A 22,249-nucleotide genomic window follows, 5' to 3' on the forward strand; every position below is an offset into this window, starting at 1 on the left:
ATCAGTTGTTCCATATCCAGTTCTAACTGTAGCTTCTTGTCCCACATAGAGATTTCTCAGGAGACAGATGAGGTGATCAGGCACTCCCATTTCTTTAAGAACTTGCCATAGTTTGCTGTGGTCGACACAGTCAAAGGCTTTTGCATAGTCAATGAAGCAGAAGTAGACGTTTTTCTGGAACTCTCTAGCTTTCTCCATAATCCAGCGCATGTTTGCTATTTGGTCTCTGGTTCCTCTGCCCTTTCGAAATCCAGCTTGCACTTCTGGGAGTTCTCGGTCCACATACTGCCTAAGCCTGCCTTGTAGAATTTTAAGCATAACCTTGCTAGCGTGTGAAATGAGCGCAATTGTGCGGTAGTTGGAGCATTCTTTGGCACTGCCCTTCTTTGGAATTGGGATGTAGACTGATCTTCTCCAATCCTCTGGCCATTGCTGAGTTTTCCAAACTTGCTGGCATATTGGGTGTAGCACCTTAACAGCATCATCTTTGAAAATTTTAAATAGTTCAGCTGGAATATCATCACTTCCACTGGCCTTGTTATTAGCAGTGCTTTCTAAGGCCCATTTGACTTCACTCTCCAAGATGTCTGGCTCAAGGTCAGCAACCACACTACCTGGGGTGTACGAGACCTCCATATCTTTCTGGTATAAGTGCCTGCACTATGTAGGATTATTATAATAGTGCCTGCACTATGTAGGATTATTATCATTATTATTATCATTATTATTTGAATTTTTATACCGACCTGTACCCAGAGGTCTCAGGGTGGGCCATACATTGCAGGAGGTTGGATTATATGACGCTTGGGGTCGCTTACAACTCTATGATTTTGTGAGCCTACAAAAATTTAGGAGGAGCACATTCTCAGCAAAGCACCTTCGACAACACTCAGCAATCCAGCATCTCCATTCCTGTGCAGGACCAGAAGACTGGGCTGCAATGGTGGAGTGAAGAATCCTGCCACATCCTTTTATTCTTCTCCATGAACCCCGATCAGGGCTGTCTTTAGCATATGCGTGCAAATATCCACCCAGCTCCCCCAAATTTAGTTCAGCCTCCAAATTAACCTTTATTATGCTTATATCAGACACCACACTTTTAAAAATGATTTCTCTAAACGAATTTGAACTGTAAGTGATGAAATCAAAACACAATTTGCAATGTTTCACTTGGGGTCACCGGCACCTTTGACACGACTGATCTCGCGTGGCTTGCATGCAGCTGGCAGGCAGCCGGCACGAGATAGTCGTGTCAAAGGTGCCGCTGATCCCACTGCCACAATACAATATGTAACATAATATTGTGTAAGTGTTAATTTTGTGTGCACGCCGCCGTTGTGAATGACAAGCGCCGCCCCTAGCGCGGCGCATCTTTGGCAAATGAGCGCACAAAGTTGAAAGTCATTTAGTGAAACAGTAGGTATACATTTCGGTAATACCTGTTAGATTATTGGGGTGTAAATCACCAATATTCTTACTACTGCCACTGGCTTCGGTAAGGAAGACAGCAAACAATCGTAGGTGCTAATCTACGTTTATTCAGAGAGTGTGGTTTAAGTGTGTTCGCCATCACTCTCCGTTCAGAAGAAAGTAGAAACAGAACAAAGAACATCACATGACAGGAGATCAAGTTACACAGTCTCCTGTGTGTGGGAAAGTTACAGCAATCATATAAAGTAAACAATTCAGCCACATGCAGTATCTGTGCCATGTATAGGATTTATGCTAACATCTCCCCTGAATCCTGAAATGGAAAAAGATGCAAATGTGAGAGCATCATTAAGAGAAGTGAACAGACAGTTGTCATAAACAAAGTAGGACTTTCCTGCTGTGGAACTCTCTGAGACTGGATTGACCAACTTTGGCTTCCAGGGGACCAGAGCAGTTGCTCTGTTGACAGAAACAGTGTTGCGTTTGACAACCTGTTGTTGTGGCTTAGCCTGTGTGACTGCTGCCTGTTTTGGAGTTCTAAGCACAGCTAAATTTGCAATTGCTGTGTTGGCAAACTCCTGAGAATACCTCTTGGGTCCTCTTCTAATCCTCTCAGACCTGCGTGAGAGGTGCAAATCCTGTTTACTGAGATTCTCCCCTTCAGGACTTTTGGGAGAACTCATACCAATGGTAAACAGTGGGTCAAGTGCTTCTAGCACTTTTTCATCATCCAATGAAGGTCTGTTAAAAACAGCATGAGTTCCTTTGTGTATGACTGTCTCCCCTGTGTCAGAGCTACTCGGGGTAGAGCCTTCAGCAAAGGAATCATCTTCACTACCACTTGTGTCAGTGTAGGAAGCATCAAAATCATTGGCACCTATGGGAAATTCATCAAGAACATATGTTTCTTGTGGCGTAGGAGAGTGTTCTACCTCTTGAGTAAGAATCACCTCATTGGAAGAAAGCAACATAACTCTGTATTGACCTTCCTCAAAACCCAATAGAATGCCTTGGACTGGCTTGCCCTCAAGCGAAGCCACCCACATTTTGGTTCCAAAAACCTTAGTGTTGCTCACATCAGGCTTTTGTTGGAACAGAATCTCATAAGGAGAACGCTTCTGTCCTTTAGGAACCTGTCTGAGCCACTGGTAAAGGAAAAATGAGATGCTTTCAGCCCACAGTTGTTCAGACAATCCTGAACTCAGCAGTTGCGCTTGCATGCCTGCTTCTAACTCAGTGTTAACCTTAACACATAAGTTTTTGTCCCAAGCTGCCTGGGTCTTGGCAAACTTGTGGTGAATGCCTTTGTCATCAAAAAAGGCTTGAAACTCCTGTGAAGTAAAAAGAGGAATGTCATTGGTCAATAAACATTCAATTTTACAACCATGTTTCAGTTCAACCTTAGCATGAAATTCAGAAAATTTCACAATAGCCTGCTGAGGCTTTTGCAGAGGATAAAACCACGTATACTTAGAGAAGTGGTCAGTTATCAGAAGATAATATTTGGCCTTGCCAAGGGACTTCGGCATAGGACCAAAAACACCAGCAGAAACTATCTGGAAACAACGTGTTAGACCTTTCTTGCTTGGTTGCTTCTTTGCCACCTTAGGCTCCTCTGGACCTGTTAAACAATCATCAACAACGTTAAAGCATGCATCACTTTTATCATAAGACAGCCTAAAAAGGTTATCTTTGTCTCTGTGTCCCTTTAAAAGAACTTCTCCATCTTTAGAAATCACACAGGTGCCCCTGTGAAAACACAGCTCAAACCCCTTCTCATCAATTTGAGAAACACTGAAAAGGTTTTGCTTCAGCTCTGGAACAAGATACACATTACTGATACTCAAATTTAGAGATTTCAGAAAAATAGTTCCTTTTCCAATGGATTTCAAAGAATTGCCATCTGCCTGTGACACGATGGAGTCCAGCTTCTCGAAAGTCTGGAACAGTCTCTTGTCGTTCACCAGATGGCGCGAAGATCCCGAATCTATGATCAGATAAGACCCGTCGTCGTCTTGGTCATCAAGCTGAGTGAGCATTACAAGCATTTTGCGTGCTGTAGGGCCCTTGCTGCTGCCGCTGCTGCTGCCGCTACCGCTACCGCCGCTACCTCGCCCCTTAGGCCCAGAAGCCTGTTGTTGACTTCCTGAGTCCTTCTGGGGTCGTCTGCATGTCTTGGCTGTGTGCCCAGGAATATTGCATAACTGGCATCTGACCACAGTTTTAAGGGCTTGTGCAGTCTCTGCAGATGCACCAGGTGAGGGTGAGTAGCGCTCCCCGTTGGCCTCCGCCTGTGCGCGGGTCCTGTCCTCCTCATTAAGCAATGAAGCATAAATTCCTGCTGCAGTCATTTGCTGAGGGTCTTGAGCCCCCAGCTGGGCTGCAATAGCATTATAGGACTTGGGAAGGCTATTTAGCACTGTAAAGCAATAAATGTCATCATCCAAATTGACGTTTCTGTCAACTAGCTCCTGGCGTAGTTGACGCATCTGATGCAAATGGGCTCTCAGGTCTCCTCCCTCCTTCAGACGCAAATTAATTAATCTCTGAAAGAATAATGTTGTTGATCCGGCGCGCAACCTCAGGTGCTCGTCCCGAAGATGAGTCCAAACATCATAAGCATAGTCTAAGTTCCGAATATGAACCAGCTGTGATGGGTCCAAATGCAGAACTATTGTTGCCCTTGCCTGTGCGTTGCGATTCAACCACCTTTGGCCTGGCAAAATGGGTGGTGCGTTCTGAATCAACTCAATAAGTCCTTGCCGGATAAGAACACATTCCATTTTAACACTCCACGTTGCGTAATTGGAGTCATTTAACAGAGGACACAAACTCTTGGGTGTTTGATCTGAATCCCCGGCTTTAGCCATCTTGCTACTGTAAGCGTGCTGCTAGCTTCTGACTTCAAAGTACCAAGAAGCTGCAAATTAGGCTTTCGGCAGGCATCTGCAATTAAGCTACCGCTTTAGAGGTTTTATTGCCGCTATAAATCAGTCCCGGTTACTCACTGCTCCATTGATAAGGAACGCAGACGTCCGTGCACTTCCTCCCCTGGAACGCAGGAACCGTGACTCCCAAGCAGGCGAAATTCCTCAGGATCAGCTGCTGCAGATTGAGGCCTGTTTACGTGCCTGTTTTCACGCTTTTCAGAGGTCCGAAGATCGGAACCATCCTCTGCTACCACTGTTAGAATATTGGGGTGTAAATCACCAATATTCTTACTACTGCCACTGGCTTCGGTAAAGAAGACAGCAAACAATCGTAGGTGCTAATCTACGTTTATTCAGAGAGTGTGGTTTAAGTGTGTTCGCCATCACTCTCCGTTCAGAAGAAAGTAGAAACAGAACAAAGAACATCACATGACAGGAGATCAAGTTACACAGTCTCCTGTGTGTGGGAAAGTTACAGCAATCATATAAAGTAAACAATTCAGCCACATGCAGTATCTGTGCCATGTATAGGATTTATGCTAACAATACCTAGATATATATGTACAGTGGTGCCTCACTAGACGAATTTAATTCGTTCCACGGGTTTTTTCTTATAACGAAAAATTCGTCTCGCGAATCCCATAGGAATGCATTGAATTTTTTTTTGAATTTTTTTTTGCCCATAGGAACGCATTAATTGAATTTCAATGCATTCCTATGGGAAACCGCGATTCGCTAGACGAATTTTTCATAAAACGAATTCGTCTAGTGAGGCAACCTCCGCTAGAAAAAAACCTTTCGTTAAGCAGAAATTTCGTTAAGCAGGGCATTCATTAAGCAAGGCACCACTGTATTTTGTTTTTCTAACTTGATCAACATTGTTTATTATTTCATAACAGGTACACAGTTAAGAGCGTAGGTGGCTTCAGCAGCGGGCGCCTGGCACCCCCCAGAATTCGGCACCCAGGTGCCCTGCACCCCTCACACCCCTGGGTAAAGACGGCCCTGACCCCAATGCAAGGCTGGTTTTGTGTGAATGCAGCCCCCTCCATGACCACGTGGTGCCCTCTAAATGTGCAGGCTAATGGGAGCTGGAGCCCAGAACTTCTGGCAGGCACCAAGTGGAGGAAGTCTGCTCTGATGGTAATCATTTGATTCTCCTTGAAATGGGAGAACTGTCAGATCCACTTTCCCTGCACTTTCCTGCTCCCTAAGCAAAGCTCAAAAGGTCACCATCCGGCGTGAAGACTTGACATTTCAACCATCAGACCTAATGTGCCTTGCAAAAGCCCAGAGGACTCTTGTGCCAGGGTCTCTCTCCCTCCCTCCCCTAAAGGGATTTGACACATAGCAAATTTTCAACCCTGATCTCCTCCGTTCTTGTCCTTCCTCCTCCTGCCTGAAGGTCCCTCCTCCTGAAGGCACCCGCCAAACATTTCCTGCCTTTCTGCCTGATGAAACTGCCGATTCAAGAGCCTCTTAGGTGAGCCATTTCACATCTTGGCAGATTGATTTTCGGACTGCTGCAAGCTGGTGGTGGGAGCTGGCTAAAGCCACACAGGGCAGAGGCGACGGAGGGGAAGAAAGATGCTCTTTGGAAGTGTTGGAGGGAGGGGTGCTTCTGGATCCCGTGGTGCTGAGTCCACACTCCCAATCCTTGAAAGCCTGTGCCGATTTCCTAGTTGTCCACTTGGCAGACTCGGAAGTGCACAGAGAACATACATATTTATATACAACCCCCTTGACTGAGCATGAGAGAGGCCTCATTAGTGTGCATGGAGCATTACACGGCACACACTTGATGTAGAGTTTTACTGACTTGTTTTCCCTGTTTCCCTGCTTGTAAGCTGCCTTGATCATTTCAAAGAGAAAGATGAGGTGGAAGAAGGAAGGAAGGAAGGAAGGAAGGAAGGAAGGAAGGAAGGAAGGAAGGAAAGAAGGAAGGAAGGAAGGAAGGAAGGAAGGAAGGAAGGAAGGAAGGAAGGAGCAAGCAAGCAGATAGGGCCCTGCCTCTACAGACGTTGTGGTCAATTGGGGGGGGGAGTAATATGCATTTATTTCAGTTGCACATAATTAGGCTAAGTTACAGTAGATTTATGGGGACTTACAATATGAAAGATGGACTTTTAAAATTTGTTTTGCCTTTCAGGGAGATCCAGAGAGTGTCTCTGTGAAAATGGTCTTACAGTTGAAATTGGAGGGCTGCTGGGATCACTCTAAGAAGGCTACTGCTATCTATTGATCTATTGATCAATCTATTGATCCACCCACCCATCTCTCTATCTTTCCTTTTCACCCCAAGTAAATCTTTAAAGGTGGCTAATAATGGAAGAAATATTGGTGGGGGAGGGTACATTCAACTAGAACATTACAAGTACAGCTTTTAAACTAATAATAATCACACAAACACAGTTTTCAAATACCTGAGAACCTTAAGAAAGTGCAAAGGAAATGAACCACTGAAGCGGCCTTGCTCATTTCAGGACCTTTCAGTTTTTTCTGGCACTCAAATGAAGATTGGAGAGTTTCATCCAAAGCAGGGTGCCTTTGGAATTTGCAGGGGGGCTCTATTGAGTCTCTGGTGAATTGAGGGGACTGTCTGCCTTGATTCCAGGAGTGTGAGCCTGGCAGAGATGCCGCCACGTTCATTGTCCCAGAACACTCCTTTTGCAGAAAAGGCAAGTTTTGCACAATTTTCTCATTAGCCAATTGACAGGCACCATTGCGCTTTATGTTTCTGCCTGCCAGCAAATCAGGTGTGCCAGTTCTCCCACCCCACAAGCCTGCAGCCAGTTGGGTTTTGCTCATGCTCAATGAACAACCATCATGTATCACCCCTGACAGCATCAAGCAACAAGATGAATGAGGCTGAGCTGACCAGAAACAAATGGTGATGTTCTTGTCCGAAACAACATGGAGCACAAACAACAAGCAGAGCTCTCGTTCGGGTGCTTTAGTACAAGACAGCTCTAGGTTTTGTTGTCATAGATTGGCATGAGGTATGGATGTTCTAACTGCAACCCTCCTGGTGAAATCAAGCTGTCTTCAGCACCTAGCCTTAAAGCAGTGTTTCTCAACCAGTGTGCCTCCAGATGTTTTGGGACTACAACTCCCATCATTCCTGACCACTGGTCTTGCTAGCTAGGGATGATGGGAGTTGTAGTCCCAAAACATCTGGAGGCACACTGGTTGAGAAACACTGCCTTAAAGGACCCATGTTGAACAGGCCCCAAGCCTTGACTGCTCCCTCTCTGTTGCTCCCCATATCCGGTCTAACCATCGCATAAGAGGAGCCTGCTGGATCGTCCAACATCCTGTTTCTCACATTCAGATGCCTGTGGGAAACCCACAAGCAGGATTCGACCGCAAGAACACCTCCCCTCCTGGAGTTTCCAGCAACTGGTACTCAGAAGCATTGCCTCCTCCAACTGGGAGGCAGAGCATAGTCACCCTGGCTAGCAGCCAATGATAGCTCTCTCCTCCTCCATGAATTTATCTCATCTTCTTTTAAAGCCATCCAAGTTGGTGGCCATCATGGCCTCCTGTGGGAGGGAGTTCCACAGATTAACTATGCACTGCAAGAAGAGCCTCCCTAGGGAGGTTCGCTTGGCGCCATAGCTGCCAAGTTTTCCCTTTTCTCGCGAGGAAGCCTATTCAGCATAAGGGAAAATCCCTGTAAAAAAGGGATAACTTGGCAGCTATGCTTGGCGCCTTCATTATATACTTTTAGGCACCGGGTGAAAACATTCCTCGTCAGCCAGGCCTTGGGCTGATTAATATTCTGCAGCCTTTTATATGTTTCTGTGGGAAGTGGAGGTTATTGTTTTGCTGTTTTGTTTTACGTATTTACTTGTATTTTATTCTGTGACATGCCCTGAGATCTTATGATGAAAGATAAAGATAAAGGACCCCAGTCAAAGGTGACTATGGGGTTGCGGCGCTCATCTCACTTTCAGGCCAAGGGAGCCGGCGTTTGTCCACAGACAGCTTTCCAGGTCATGTGGTCAGCAGGACTAAACCACTTCTGGTGCACGGAGGACCGTGACAGAAACCAGAGCGCATGGAAACGCCATTTACCTTCCCACCACAGCGGTACCTATTTATCTACTTGCACTTTGACGTGCTTTCGAACTGCTAGGTTGGCAGGAGCTGGGACAGAACAACGGGAGCTCACCCCATCATGGGGATTTGAACTGCCAACCTTCTGATCGGCAAGCCCAAGAGGCTCAGTGGTTTAGACCACAGCGCCCCCCCCCCCGTGTTATATAAATCTAAAACAAACACTTTAAAAGTCTGTTCCGAATCTTTCACCGGATGCCCATGAGTTCCAGGGTTGTGAGAGAAAGAGGGAAACTTTTCTTTCCCCATTTTCTCCTGCATCCAAACTCTTCATTAACTTTTCTCCAGATTAGGAAGTCCCAAACACTCCAATCTCTTTTCATAGGGGAGTCATGGCATACCCTGTGGTCATCTTGGCTGAGCTTTTCTGAATGCTTTCCCAACTCTGCCATTTCCTTTTGGAACTCACCCCTTGCTGCCATCTTGGCAGGGCAGAGCAATCCCAGGACCCTCAGGCTCATCTCCTGCACATCCTGCGTCTGGGGAAGTTTCTCATGTCTTGTGCAGCTGAGGGGGGGCCCTCTCAGCCTCCTGCGCTCATCACCTCCATTTCCTTTCTAACTATATGAGCTCCACTTTATTTTTTCTCAGTCTCTCTTCCGAACAGGAAGCCAGTCGCCAACTCGGAAGGTGTTATTATCTTCCAGGATTACCGGCTTATACGCTCCCCGGCACAAAAATCCCGCATTAAGAAGGAATGAAATGTAAAAGTGATTGCAGCATCCAGGCGGATGCCGCAGAACACGGATTGCCACGGCTTTTACTCAAAAGATGTTTCTCCCTCGGAACAAAAAACTGATTGCAATGTACCAAGCTGTGCCTTGGGATCGCAGGCAGCTTCACTTGTCAGTCTCCACTCGGAAATTGCTCCGGCAAACACCTCAGTCTGGAAAGTGGTGCCCCTGAGCACCGAAGGAACAACACAGAGACTGGGAAATGGGATGGAAAACCTCAGCAGGCAGCATCCAACAGGCATTGGCAGGCGACAGAGCTGGGCCTGGGTGAGGAGTGAGTGGCGCTGGAGGGAAACTTTGGAGATTTATACTCGCCCCGCTGCGTTGTGCATTTCATGAGCAATCAAGCGGCAGGCCGGCTGCTTACTCAACCCCCCTTGCGAGAGAGACGGCTTCATAAAGCGCAACTCAGAAATGGATTTTTAGAGAACAAACAAGCAGGCGTGAGCTCGTGGCTGGAGGCTGTGGCCAAAAGGGGGTGATGTGACCTTTGGAAGAGTGGAAGGAATTGCTATTTGGACCAGGTATCGCTCAGAAGCGGCTGGCGGGGTGGGGGGTGAGGACAGGCCTTTTCTTCAGCTCTTGAAGGGAGCAGGAAGGCAATCCATCTTACAAACTCCGACCGGTGTTAGAGCTTTTTTCACTTCAGAGGATAAACCCTGCTATTATACCGGTAGGCAGCGATGTTTTCTCAATGCAACCACATCAGCCCTCCCCTTTTGGGTTCTGCTGCTGTTGGGTCCTCCGCCCTGAGCATGCAGAGAACCCTCAGGGAGAAAACATGTCACAGAACCGTAGAACCGCCGAGTTGGAAGGGACCCCCAATGATCATCTTGTCCAATCTCTTGCCATACAGATGACCACCCGACCTCTGCTTAAAAATCTACCAGGAAAGAGAGTCCATCGCCTTCTGAGGGAGTCTAGTTCACTGCCAAGCAGTTCTTACCCTCAGAAAGTTCCTCTTAATGTTTCATTGCAATCTCATTTCTTGTCTTTTGAGTTCACTGGTTCATGTCCTACCCTCCAGAACATGTTTTCTCAATCTTCCACGTGGCAGCTCTTCAGATGTTTGAAGATGGCTACCTCCGCTCAATCTCCCCTTTTCCAGGCTTGTTGTTGTTTAGTCGTTTAGTCGTGTCCAACTCTTCGTGACCCCATGGACCATAGCACGCCAGGCACTCCTGTCTTGCACTGCCTCCCGCAGTTTGGTCAAACTCATGTTCATAGCTTCGAGAACACTGTCCAACCATCTTGTCCTCTGTCGTCCCCTTCTCCTAGTGCCCTCAATCTTTCCCAACATCAGGGTCTTTTCCAGGGAGTCTTCTCTTCTCATGAGGTGGCCAAAGTATTGGAGCCTCAGCTTCAGGATCTGTCCTTCCAGTGAGCACTCAGGGCTGATTTCCTTCAGAATGGATAGGTTTGATCTTCTTGCAGTCCATGGGACTCTCAAGAGTCTCCTCCAGCACCATAATTCAAAAGCATCAATTCTTCGACGATCAGCCTTCTTTATGGTCCAGCTCTCACTTCCATACCTCACTACTGGGAAAACCATAGCTTTAACTATACGGACCTTTGTCGGCAAGGTGATGTCTCTGCTTTTTAAGATGCTGTCTAGGTTTGTCATTGCTTTTCTCCCAAGAAGCAGGCGTCTTTTAATTTTCCAGGCTAAATGTATCCAATTCCCTCAACCATTCCTCACAAGGCTTAGTTTCCAGGCCCTTGATCATCCTGATTGCCCTCCTTTGCACACTCTGTCAACACCCTTCTTAAACTATCTTGCCAAAACTGGACACTGGACTCCAGGTGGGGTCTGACCGAGGCAGAATAGAGTGGCGCCATTACTCCCATTGATCTGGGCACACGACTTATGTTGAATCTCAGAAGGTGGGTGACTATCCTTCATTGGAGGTTTCTAAGCAGAGGTTTGATGGTCATCTGTTGGGGATTATTTATTTGCGATTCCTGCATTGCAGGGGGTTGGACTAGATGACCCTTGGGTCTCTTTGAACCCTACAGTTCTGTGATTCTATGCACCAAGACACCTCCTGTATCCACACCGATTATTGAAATGTGTTTCCCACCAACGACAATTGAACACTTACTTCTCCAGTGTTTCCATGTGGCTTTTGCAGAGGGATCATGTTTGTGTGAGAACGTCTCACTTTTCCCCCTAGTAAAACCCAATGATTCAGCGTGATTGTGAGCCCAAACCCTCAAGCGTTAAACCATGTGGGCTTCTAAGTGAGCAACGGATAAAAGGGAAAGGATTGGCAGTACAGACGAAGATGCCAGTTGGATATTGTATGGAAACCCATTGCTTGGCGCCAGGAGAACAGATTTCAAAATAGTATTCCTTCTGCTAGTATTTCATAAGGCGCTCATTCCCCATATGGGAACCTCTAGCCTTCCAGATGATATTGTTATCCCCACCAGCACCACCCCATCCCTGGCCCATAGACCGATTGTGATTGAAGCTTTTAAGCAGAGGTTGGGTGGTCATTCCTCAAGGATTCTTTGCGATTCCTGCATTGCTAAATGACCCTTAGGGACCATTCCAATTTAACAATTCTGTGCGTCTATGCATAACCTTTTGCTAGTGCTTATTGGAGTTGGGGGTGGGTGGTGGGGGGCAAAAAACCCCTTTCCAATGGTCCCCCATAATGATGTGCCTGCAGAACTCTCCAGCCACAGCTTTGATCTCTTGAGTTTCACATCCAAACGCAAGATAATGATGCCTATATAAGGAAAGCCCCCTTTGACAGTGGTGGATGCAAACAGCATCAAAGCAGGTGGCTTTAGCCTTGCACAAATAAACAAGCAGATGCTCTCTGGGGAAGACAAAACTCAGATCTCCTGCGTTGTTTACACTGGCTAGAAGCACAAAACGTGGAGTAAACAGTCCTGGCTCCGCTCATCTTTGCAGAACCACCAAGTGTCTTTGCAAGCTCCCATCTGGGAATGGGCTGCTTCTCCGGCAGCTGGGGTCAAAGCAGAGACCACCAGCACAAGTCTGTTCTTCAACTAAATGCACATGAACAGAAGATGGCTCTTTTTCCTTTCAGTTGTCTCTCTGGCCTTTTGGGAACCAGATCCTCCACTGAAGAGCTTGTGAATGTCCAGAAAGGGGCAACCATTAATTATTATTATTATTATTATTATTATTATTATTATTATTATTACTATTATTACATTTATACCCCACCCATCTGGCTTGGTTTCCTCAGCCACTCTGGGCAGCTCCCAACAGAATATCATCAACTATAAAACATCAAAGATTAAAAACTTTCCTAATCATGATCAAGAGCAACTCCACTATGTGTTAAAACTACAGTGGTAGCTCTACTTACGAATAACTCTACTTATGAATGTTTCTACAGAACTTACGAATGGAGCTCCGTCCGCCATCTTGGATGCGGTTTGGATAGGATTTTTCTACTTACGATTTTTTTCTCCCAGTGCATTCCTATGGGATTCGACTTACAAATTTTTTCGACTTACAAATGTGCATTCGGAACACATTAAATTCATAAGTAGAGGTACCACTGTATGTCTGGGACTTATTTAGCTCAGAAAAAAAGGCAAGCAAGTCAGGTGGGGACATGGGAGAGGCGCGTAAAATTCTGCATGCTGCAGAGAGGGATAGGTAGGTAAGTGATTCTTCCACTTTCCTAGAGCCATCAAGTGAAGCTGATTGTTGGAAGATTCAGGACAGATAAAATAAAGTATTTTGTCACGCAGTGCCTAGTGAAACTGTGGAACTCCCTTCCACAGTAGGCAGTGGCGCTTCTGAATCCCAGTTGCTGGAAACCACAAGCTCTTCTGCTCGGATCCTGCTTGTTGGTATCCCACAAGCATCTGGTTGGCCACTGTGAGAACAGGATTCTGGAATAGATGAGCAATTGGCCTGATCCAGCAGGCTATTCTTATGTTCTTATGAATTGCAGTTTTGCGAGGGGGTCCCTACTAACTCTTAGCACCATTATCAAGTTCCCAGGATTCTTTGGAGGAAGCCATGACTGTTAAAATGTTTCCAACGCATGGCTTGCGAGTGTCCTCACTATAAGGCTGCATCTTATTTCCTATAAGGCGGATTGCGGCTAGGGTAGAGAGATTTATTTACGGGAGCAAAATACTTCTGGGAAGAAGCCTATCCCCCTCATCTTATCATCCTCATAGCACCATCCACGTACCTGGCACATAGCAAAGGGTGCCAAGGCAGTTGCCGACCGTCGTGGACAACACAGGAAGGGGAGTTAAATGGGGAGGGGGGCAGGAGAAGGAGGATATGTGATTATATCAATTGCATGAACCACAGCTCTGCACTTAGGCTCAATTTATCAGGGCACGTGGCCAAGGGGCTGTGCCAAGGCCTTTGCAGAACAGCCATGGAGAGTCCTGCTCATTCCCTTTCCGTTTCAGTTGCCCAGATCAGCGCCAGTCTGTGACCATGATCCGAATCATTTCAGAACAGCCTGAGGATCCTCCCACCCCATTTATACGGAGGAGAGGGCTCCGCATCAGCCGCCTAGCGCTGCCAACAGAGGCAGATGCTCTGATTCATCAGGCAATCCCTGCAGAAGGGAAACTCAATAAAGCAGGAAATGGCTGTATTTACAGCAAAGCGAGGAGCTGCACGCTCATACTGATCAGCCACCAGGCTCCCGGCCCATGTGCCAAACTCCTCGTCCCAGTGCAAGAATCTCTGGGTCCACACAGAAATGTTTTTGTTGTTCCTTTTGTGGGGAAAGTCAGGAGAGCATTGGGCTGGCGCGGCTCTCTCCGACAGCTTTGTGCTTGGTCTTTCCGACACGCAATCCTGCTAGACTTCCTTGTGCCAGTGGCACTGGAGTGCATAATTGCTACCGGTTTAAGAGATAGCGCCAGTCTATTCTTGGATGTTCCAGTGGGTTAGGGTTGGTTTTGCTTGGCATCTGAAGGGGCTGCCAGATTTGTAGAGCAGCCCCCGGCTGCATCAAGGTCAGAGGCAACGATGCTTCTGAAAACCCATCGGCGGGAACCAATGGATTCAAGTGACAAGAAAGGAGATTCTGACTCAACGTCAGGAAGAACGTTCTGACAGGAAGAGCTGTTCAGCAGTGGAACAGGAGGTGGTGGACTCTCCTCCCTTGGAGGTTTTTCAGCAGAGGTTGGATGGTCCTCTGTCCTGGATGGCTCAGCTGAGATTCCTGCATTGCAGGGGGTTGGTTGGACTAAGACCACCCCAAGGGGTATCTACAATTCTGTGATTCTATGGAACCTCAGGAGCGGAGGGTGCTCCTGTACACTGCATGGGGCTCCAATTATGCAGCACATCGTTAAACTATGGAACTCTGTCTCCCAGAAGGCAGTGAGGGCCACCAAGCTGGATAACTTTAAAAGAGGATTGGACAAACTCTTGGAGGAGAGGACTGTTGATGGCTGCTAGCCCCAGTGGCTATGCACTTCCTCCACAGCCGGAGGCAGAGATGCTTCTGGGTAATAATAATAATAATAATAATAATAATCTATTATTTATACCCCGCCCATCTGGCCAGGTTCCCCCAGCCACTCTGGGCGGCTTCCAACAAAATATTAAAATACAGAAATCCATCAAACATTAAAAGCTTCCCTGAACAGGGCTGCCTTGAGATGCCTTCTAAAGGTCTGGTAATTGTTGTTCTCTTTGACCTCTGGTGGGAGGGCATTCCACAGGGTGGGTGCCACTACCGAGAAGGCCCTCTGCCTGGTTCCCTGTAACTTGGCTTCTCGTAGCGAGGGAACCGCCAGAAGGCCCTCGGCGCTGGACCTCAGTGTCCGGGCAGAATGATGGAGGTGGAGACGCTCCTTCAGGTATACTTGGTACCAAGTCTAATACTCTAACCACTGCATCCCACTGGCATATTTTAGGGGCACATTTGGTTCATGCACACTGGTGGGCTTTGCTGGTGCCTTCCAGATGTTGTGGACTACAACTCCCATCATCCCCAGCTAGCATGATGTATGGGGATTCTCCCCCAAAACATCTGGAGCCCATCAGGTTGGGGAATGCTCCTCCAAGCGTAAGGCAATGCTTTATGAATATATCTCCTGTTTCATCTCACATTGCTCTGGCCCAACGTTGGGCTTCCAGAGGTGAAATTGATGCCTCTTCTTCTTTTGCAATCTTGTGACCTTGAGCACTGACTTTATCCCCTTCCTGCTGGCATGTTGAGCCTTCCCCTCCCTCCAGCATCACTCCTTCTCCAGACTGTGTTTTGATTTTATTTCTCAGACAGCCATTATGGTTATAGCGAGAGTGGTGGCGGCAGGGAGGGGGTCATTATTCCTAGCAGGCTTGGGACGAAGAGATCACCGCAGAGCCCTTTAGGCCATTCGAGAGGTTGATAACAGCCTTCCCTGGCCAAAGCAAGAGATAGGAAAAAGCTCATAATCAAGCACTTGGAACTGTGTGAACAGGCGATGGGATTAGTTGGCAGCCTCGGACATTTATAGCACCTCCTGCCATCCTGGCATTTGAAACATCTCATCGGGAGCGGCCGCCGAGACCACATAACACCGGTCCTGAAAGACCTACATTGGCTCCCAGTACGTTTCCGAGCACAATTCAAAGTGTTGGTGTTGACCTTTAAAGCCCTAAACGGCCTCGGTCCAGTATACCTGAAGGAGCGTCTCCACCCCCATCGTTCTGCCCGGACACTGAGGTCCAGCTCCGAGGGCCTTCTGGCGGTTCCCTCACTACGAGAAGCCAAGTTACAGGGAACCAGGCAGAGGGCCTTCTCGGTAGTGGCACCCACCCTGTGGAATGCCCTCCCACTAGAGGTCAAAGAGAACAACAATTACCAGACCTTTAGAAGGCATCTCAAGGCAGCCCTGTTTAGGGAAGCTTTTAATGTTTGATGGATTTCTGTATTTTAATGTTTGATGGATTTCTGTATTTTAGAATTTCTGTTTTGTTGGAAGCCGCCCAGAGTGGCTGGGGGAACCCGGCCAGATGGGCGGGGTATAAATAATAAATTATTATTATTATTATTATTATTATTATTATTATTATTATTATTATTATCCAGGTCCTGAGCTAATGGTGTCCTCTAACAATGGCACTATTTTGAATGGCAGCTGCATTTTGGTTCAAGAAAGTGGGGAGATGGAGGGAGGATATATGAGATCCCAACTAAACGTTAGGAAGAACTTTCTGATGGGATTTGCTCTTTGGCAGTGGGGTGGACTCCCTCATAAGGTGGTGGACTCTCCTTCCTTGGAGGTTTTTCCACAGAGATTGGAGGGTCATCTGTTAGGAGGTGGCAACAGGTGACCCTTGGGTGGGTGGGGTCCTTCTAGAAGTATGTGATCCACAGTTCACAGAATCATAGAATTGTAGAGTTGGAAGGGACCCCAGCGGTCATCTAGTCCAACCCCCTGCAGTGCAGGAATTCCAGCTAAAGCATCCCTGGCAGATGGCCATCCAACCTCTGCTTAAAAACCTCCAAGGAAGGAGAGGTTGCTGGTATCTTTCCCTCCCTTCTGAGGGAGTCCGTTCCACCACTGAACAGCTTTTACCATCAGAAAGTTCTTCTTAATGTTGAATCAGAATCTCCTTTCTTGTTATTTGAATCCATTGGTTTGGGTCTTGCTCTCTGGAGCAGCAGAAAAGAAGCTCCCCCCCCCATCTTCCATGTGACAACCCTTCAGCTATTTGAAAATGGCCATCCTATCACTTCTCAATCTTCTCTTCTCCAGGCTAAACATAACCAACTCGGTCCCTCAACTCCCTCATAATGCTTGTATTGTCACTCCCAAGCCTCTGGGATCTAGGCAGGAAAGAAATCTAGAGAAATAAATATTTTAGGAAACGAAATATTTTGACATGAGTGTGCAGATATATATTCTGCACACAACAAACGGAGCTTTTCTGACACCCCAGAATACCATCACTTTCCTGGAAGGAATGCTGATCTCAATGAAATGTCGGTGGGGGAGAGATATAATTGAAGAGCATTTCAGCCATGGATCCCTCCTTCTTGTCGGGATTTTTACAGAAACATTTGGACAGGCATCTCCTCATGGTGTTGCTTTGGGTACAGGATGAGATGACTTGCACGCTTCCTCGCCGCTTGGATTCTGTGGCATCTTCTCTCCTCCTGCTGCTCTGCCTATTATTCTGAATCATGTCTATTCCTCTTGTCAGTGCAAAATGTCCCTCAGATTCTTTCCTCAGTCATCTTCCTCCACAGCCCCTGGGTGTGCCAGGTGGGGATGCTGCAAACTTTTAAACTTGAAGTCTCTCTTTTCTTGCTCAGAATCCACATTAAGATGCAAAGCCAGGTGAGCCTGGGGGGAATTGCACCCCCTCTCCTTCCTACCTTCTCCACAGAACTAACGATTGAAGGGGGGGGGGAATAACCCAGGATTGGACCCCAAGGCTTAGCCATCATTGATTTGACAAGGAATCTACAATGCCTGGTTCAGTGGTTGTGCACAGAGAAGTGTCAATCTTAAGAACAGGAAGAGCCTGCTGGATCAGGCCAAAGGCCCATCTAGTCCAGCATCCCAGATGCCTCTGGGAAGCCAGCAAGCAGGATTCAGGCACAAGAGCATCTTCCCCGCCTGTGGTCTCAGCAACTGCTATTATTATTATTATTATTATTATTATTATTATTATTATTATGATTACTCCCTGATGGGGACCCGAGATTTCTTACAGATGAAGTAAAAGCAGCTAAAAACAGACAAAAAGAATTGTTATAAAACAATTAAACGTTGAAACTATATGTGTGTGCATCAGGGAAGGAGTAGAACCTCTTGCGGGGGTGGGGGACACACGTCATGCTGTTTCTGGGGAGAAACGCGTTAAGAGGAAAGCACGTTTGGCAAATCCTCACCGTGATCAACTCCTGCCCGGAAACCAATATCCCCACTGTGGAAGGACGTGTGGATCCAGAATTGGCCTCCACAGTCACTTAAGGACTCATTGTTAAAACCGTGTTTATGGAAGACAATCTTACTCAGCTACGAGGGATCGCCAAAGAAGAAGAAGAAGAAGAGTACCTTTTGGGGGGGACGGGACACGTCATGCTGTTTCTGGGGTGGTATGTCCACTTTGGGTGCACACCTTTGACCTGAACCTCCCCAAAACGGGGCTTTCCTTCCCAAAAAAGTAGATCGCAGTCTCTTGGGAGTTGGCCACCCCTGCTACAAGCCATATAGGGATTTATAGCTTGCAACCAGCCCTTTGAATTGTGTCCAGAAAGATATCAGCAACCTTTCCAACAAAAAGGAGGCAAAGTACCAACAAAAAAGGAGTGACAGGTTAATAATCACAGTGAGAGAATAAAGAACACACCTCCTAGAAATGGCAGTGCTCTCAATTAAGGTTTTTACCCCCTTACGTCCCTATTAATCTACATCACTTGGGAAGACAGGTGAATTAATATCAGTGTACTGGAAGAAGCAAAGATCACCAGTGTTGAAGCAATGAATCTTCAACATCAACTTCGTTGTGTGGATGCCTGATTATCGTCTTCTAAAACAACTACTCTATTCCGAACTTAAAAATGGAAAGCGTAATGCTGGTGGTCAACAAAAGAGGTTTAAAGACACTCTCACACAAGGCAAATCTAAAAAAAACAAAATGTAGTATAAACACTGACAGCTGGGAAATACTGGCTTGCAAGCGCTCCACTTGGAGAACAGCCTTTACCAAAGGTGTCATGGGCTTTGAATAAACTTGATCTCAGGACGCAAGGGAGAAACATGCTAAGAGGAAGACATGCTTGGCAAATCCACACCATGATCAACTCCCGCCTGGAAACCAATGTCCCCACTGTGGAAGGACGTGTGGATCCAGAATTGGCCTCCACAGTCACTTATGGACCCATTGTTAAAATTGTGTTTATGGAAGACAATCTTACTTGGCTACGAGTGATCGCCAAAGAAGAAGAAGAATCTGAGTTTGTACCCTCTTATGTATTGTGTACTTTCTGTTCTGCCACTTTCTGAACTCGTCTTAATTTTGAGGAGATCGGAGTAATGCTGTCCAGAGACTGTGAATCTGTTAACTCTCTTTCTTCCAGTGTTTCGTCTCCTAGCTGTTCCCCACCCAGTATTTCCCAGCTTCTGCCTTCTGAGCCATGTCCCTCTGCAAACCACTGCTCCAAATCTATACTGTCCTCCTGCTCCTGGGAAGATTCAGGATCAGTAGCAGGGGGAGGCTCCCACCATCCCTCCTCAGCACCGTCCCTGACATGCAGCAAGGAAGTCATCTGCTCTCATATTCAGAAGCATTGCTGCCTCTGACCATGGAGCAGACCATTGCCATTGTGGCTAGTAACCATTGATAGACCTATCCTCCATGAATTTGTCTAATCCTTTTATAAAAGCGATTCGAGCGGGAACAAATTATTATATTTCAACATAAAGTCTAGCAATTATTTCCAGATTTCCAGCTATGCATATACATTTCTGGATAAAAATTGTAGGCAGACCCGTGTCTTCTTTTGCGCAACAGGTCACTCAGCATCCCTCTGTTTTTGCAAACTGCCCTTTGCTTTCCAAAAGGCTCAGCAATTGCATCCCCAACACCACCTCCTCTCCTATATTCCAGGTGTCTCCTGCTGCTGCAGGTGCTTTTTCGTGGCTTTCCAGCCTGCGCCTTCGCTGGGGCTTGCAGCTTGCTTGTTATCAGATAAAATTGCACACTGAGCCTTCCTAAACCTCCACTTCCTGCCCCGGCGAAGTCGTGCAGAGGAGGAACGAATGAAGCTGTCCTTATCCGCTGCTCAACGGGGTGCCCATTGCTCAATCGGTGGCTCTCCGAAGATGCCCACTGTGCTTAACATGGTGACAGCCTGAAGAGCTCCCTGCAAGGATTAAGCCTGTTGTCTGGTGCGGAGAGCTGTGGTTTTCAGCTCTCTTTTGGAAATGAGGACATTACATGGGAGTTAACAGCTTGTTTTGAAGGAGCTTCTGCTGTACTGGAACATGACAAGATAACCCCATTTAGGCTTGGAAATTTTATGATTCAACTCATGTTCTTGGCTTCCGAAGCAGAGCCCGGGGGCCTCAGCGGCTAATTTTAGATGTTATGAGCCTGGCGTCACACAAGCTGGCTGGCTGCAGGAAGAGCATCATGTAGACCAAAAAGCACAGGGTCTCTGCCCCTTCCTTTCCGAAGCGGGAGAAGATACCATGAGCCTACCTGGAAGGTGCCCCCTCCCCCACCATGCGGGCAGGAATTGGCCATTAGGGAAAGATGCCCATGTTCCAAAATGTGCTGGGATGCCTTTCAAAAGGGAGAGCCAGCTCCCGTGTCGTTGAAGGCCAGGATTTCCTCCAGGCAGTGGCGCAAGCTTGGTGTTAGCCGTGCAAGAAGCAATGCATTTTGCAGCAGAAATGGACCTGCTGTGCAGGCTCCAAAATAACACCACTGAGCTGAAAGATCTTAATTGATACATCGCGCACATGATCCCTGGGCAGGTGCACAAACCCAAAGGAGGGGAAAACCAGTTCATTTAATGCATTTTTTGGAAGTGCTCTTCATTCAATTTAGAATTCCAGGGCCGTGTGCAGCAATACGATCCAATTAATAAAAACACCCCTTTTGGTTTAGCAGGTTGCGTTAAGAGCTATCCGTGCTCACTCACTCTCCAAAATGCTAAGAAGCAGCATCTGCTGAGGGTCACATCCTGAGCAGATACATTATTTCAGCAATATGGACATGACATGGTACCCCCTACGCTGTGGTTAGTTCACTGTTTCCTTGGCTGTCAGTGACAGAGGAGTGGGCCTAAGTCTGCTCCCTGAAAGAGACATGATGGGGACTTGTACAATGTAAGCATGGGGACCCAGATGACAGGGGCGGAGGAAGGGGGCGGGGAGGGTGGCCTGCCCTGGGTGAAAGGGATGAACATGTGCCACCTTGCCGGTGACCTTCCCCTCCCCATTTGTTTTGACATCTCAGGGGAGGCTTGGGAGTTGCGGGTGGGTGGCGCATCATTGCCTGCCCCCTGCTCCTGGGCTGCTTTCTGGGGAAGGGGAGCGTCCCCCGAGCTGTCAAAAGGAAGAGGGAAGGGAGGAAGGCTGCTGGGAAAGCAGCGCTGCTCCCACCCCCCCACCCCCGCCCAAGAAGCAACCTGCCATAGGCGGTTCGCTCCGCCCCCATAGGCAGCCCGCCCCCTGGGACGCTCACTCCACCCCCTGGGACGCTTGCCCTGTCTCCAAGGCCCCGCCCCTAGGTGCACAGCAGCTAGGTCTGTCTCTGCCAGTTGAGAACAACCTAACTCCATCTGCAGAGAATGTTAGCATTCGAAGTGACCTCGGAAGGTCATCCATGCCAGCCTCATGTTTAGCGCAGAAGAGCCACACTTGATGCATCCCAGCTTACTTGGTTATTCACGTGGGGCCAATGCCCGTGTAGATTTACCTGCAAAATACAGGTAGCAGTTGCAGAAACATCCATCTTAATAGTTGCCAATGCATCAGGAGCCGGTGCAAAGTGTCTCATGGCCACAATGGGCCTCCTCCTCTCCTTGTACCCTATGAAATTGACTCAGTGGGCGGTGGGGGGGTCAGGAGAGCTCCCCGAACAGCATGGGGGCAGGAAGGAGAGGGGAAATGGTTCTGTCTTGCCAGCAGAAATGCTTGTGCCAAAGGAATTATCACATTCACGCAATGTTGAATTAAAACGCTCTGCCGGTAAAATGGGAGCAACAGTTACGGTACTATTGAGAGTGAAGTGGTACGGTACTATTGAGAGTAATGGCCTCTAAGCCATTATTAGTGGGGCCAATGTCACATATGCAGGAATGCGACCCGACCAGGAGACTGGCAAGGACCAGTTAAAGAGGCAATTAACTGTTGAAGTGTAAAACAACTCCAGGTAAGGTACAAGGACATGCACAGCAAAAAAAAGGGGGGTGAGTAAGTTGGACTGTGGTTGGATGGGAAATGGTGAAGTGTTGGGGGTGGCAGAAGGTGGCTGGAGAGAGGATGAGCAGCTAAGAAGGAAGACTGAGCTGCTGAGTGCCTGAGGGCCCTGCCCTGCCTCTCTCCACCTGGCTT

Source organism: Zootoca vivipara, chromosome 11 (assembly GCF_963506605.1).
Source record: "Zootoca vivipara chromosome 11, rZooViv1.1, whole genome shotgun sequence".
Lineage (NCBI taxonomy): Eukaryota > Metazoa > Chordata > Lepidosauria > Squamata > Lacertidae > Zootoca > Zootoca vivipara.